At 31.3% G+C, this 2185-nt stretch overlaps 1 protein-coding gene across 7 annotated transcripts in view; it reads right to left on the bottom strand.

The window, feature by feature from the left end:
- ccdc30 (coiled-coil domain containing 30) overlaps positions 1–2185 on the bottom strand; it is a 37742-nt gene that overhangs the window by 30976 nt on the left and 4581 nt on the right. The window lies entirely within an intron of this gene.

Below are 2185 nucleotides of genomic sequence, written 5' to 3'. Positions count from 1 at the left end.
ATGGATGGATGGATGGATGGATGGATGGATGGATTGGTGTAAGAATAAATGGGGATTCAAACAATATTAGTATTAAGTACAATATGATTAGACTACACCCTAAAAACACCCATAAATTGGTTGAATTTTACCAATCTGGTTGTTAGCTTTGTGTCCAAACCAAACATTTGTTTAGAACAACCAATCTACTTTGGTAATGTTTTTTAACCAATCTGTATTGGTAAAAGGGCAAACCAATGCAAATTGGTCACTTTAAACAAAAATATTGATCAGTCAGTGTAACAACATTGAAAGCTGGTACTGGGTCTTGAACCTCCAACCCTGCATTGCAGAGGTTAACTGCTGCATCTTTCCCCACTATCACCACTACTACATGAAATCTCGAACACATTTGTGCATTTTTTTCCTTGTGCAGGGCTCAAAGATTAGTTTCCCGCCTTTGCAGGGGCTAACTCCTCCATCTGACGCCACTGTCGCCACTAACACATAATGGAATTTAATACTACTTAATGTTAAGACCATGATGGATGCCAAGATTTGCATGCTCTGCATGTTCACATCATTGTAATTGTCCATAACTATTCCACACTTCATTTGACTATAGCCAAACAGTCAGGGTAGAAAACCATCGGTTACCATTTTTATGGTTTTATTGGTTAACCAAATGAATTGTTTGAGCCTAAACGAATGGCTAAGTCAGTTTTTGACCAATATATTGGTTAATCTAATCAAAATTGGTTTAACCAACTAGACTGGTCATTTTTCCAGTCCATTATTAGTGTAATTAACATCCTCCAACTATGAAAAAAGTATTTCAAAACTACCCCTTTGGTGGTGAATCAAAATAACTAAAAACTGCATATTTATAGTTTTTAATGTTTTCAATACAAGCGAAAACATGCATGTTGTTTAAAATTTGAAAACTAGATATTTACTTACCGTAGTTGTTGGTTAATGTAATGCTTTGATTTTTGTACAGTTTTTATTTCTATTTGATGAACCAATGAAGACCGTTTCCACCGTCAGCTACACCATTATAAAGGAGTAGCTGTTTGATTTAGCAGAGGCTGTTACAAATATATTGAAAGTTCAGCTGATTTCTCTGTGGCAGGCCCTTTTAACATTAAAATCAGCTTTACCACACTTACATTCTAGATATCTTGAAATGTTTTTTTGACAAGTCATTGTGCTCAATTAAGAAACCTGTATTTATATTTAAATTAGGCAAAATATTAATTTCACTGGCATTTCATTGCTCATTTGAACTGAATGCAAAGTATCTGAATAATAACTCTAATTAAATTCTGAATAGTCTAAAAATATACATAGTTTCATTTTTGTGAAAGAAAAACCACAAACCAGCAAGTTCCAGTGGTTGTTTATCAGTACATGATGGAGCTACATTAAAAATATCTCCAGCAGCCATGTCAAACCTCAACTTTCCACACGTTAATGATTTCTTTATCAATATCAATGTATTTCATGGGGCCCAACATTCCTGGCGGGGCCCCTGCTTACAATAAGGTGAACCACTGCTCTCTATGGAGGGCCAATCCGACCATAATTAAAAATAAATACAGAAATAAATAAATGCTCGCAAAATAAATAAGCTTACAATTAATTGCCCCCCAAAAATACATTAAAACAAATAAATGTAGGTAGAAAGTAAAAAAAAATGCAAAAGAAGAATAAACCAGACAAAAATATTATAACATGCACAAAAATAAATACTTAAAGAAATAAGTAATAAATAAATAAAGTTGAAGAATATAACGGCCAATAAAGAAATAAGGCAATTATTATAAAGGCAATTATTATAAAGGCAAATAAACAAAGAAGCGAATTAAAAGATATATTAAAAGATATATATATAATATATATATATATATATATATATATATAAACTTTTTGAAATAAAAAATGAAATGAAATATATATATATATATATATATATTAGGGTGGAATAGTTCACAAAATCCACGGTTCGGTTCGGTTCACGGTTTCGTTGTCACGGTTTTCGGTTCTGTTGGTATATGTTTATCGTTACACCGAAAAAAAAATAAAAATAAATAAAAATAATAAAAATTAATGAAATTTTTTTTTTAAATGAAATTAATGAAAGAATCCAAAAAAATTTATGAATTGCAATTATTTGTAATGATTCGCGGAAACCATGGATCATTTC

This window comes from Cyprinodon variegatus, unplaced genomic scaffold (assembly GCF_000732505.1).
Source record: "Cyprinodon variegatus isolate N-32 unplaced genomic scaffold, C_variegatus-1.0 Scaffold186, whole genome shotgun sequence".
In the NCBI taxonomy this organism is placed as follows: Eukaryota; Metazoa; Chordata; class Actinopteri; order Cyprinodontiformes; family Cyprinodontidae; genus Cyprinodon; species Cyprinodon variegatus.
Note: the sequence above shows the minus strand (reverse complement) of the source record. Positions and strands in the feature narration are given on the sequence as shown.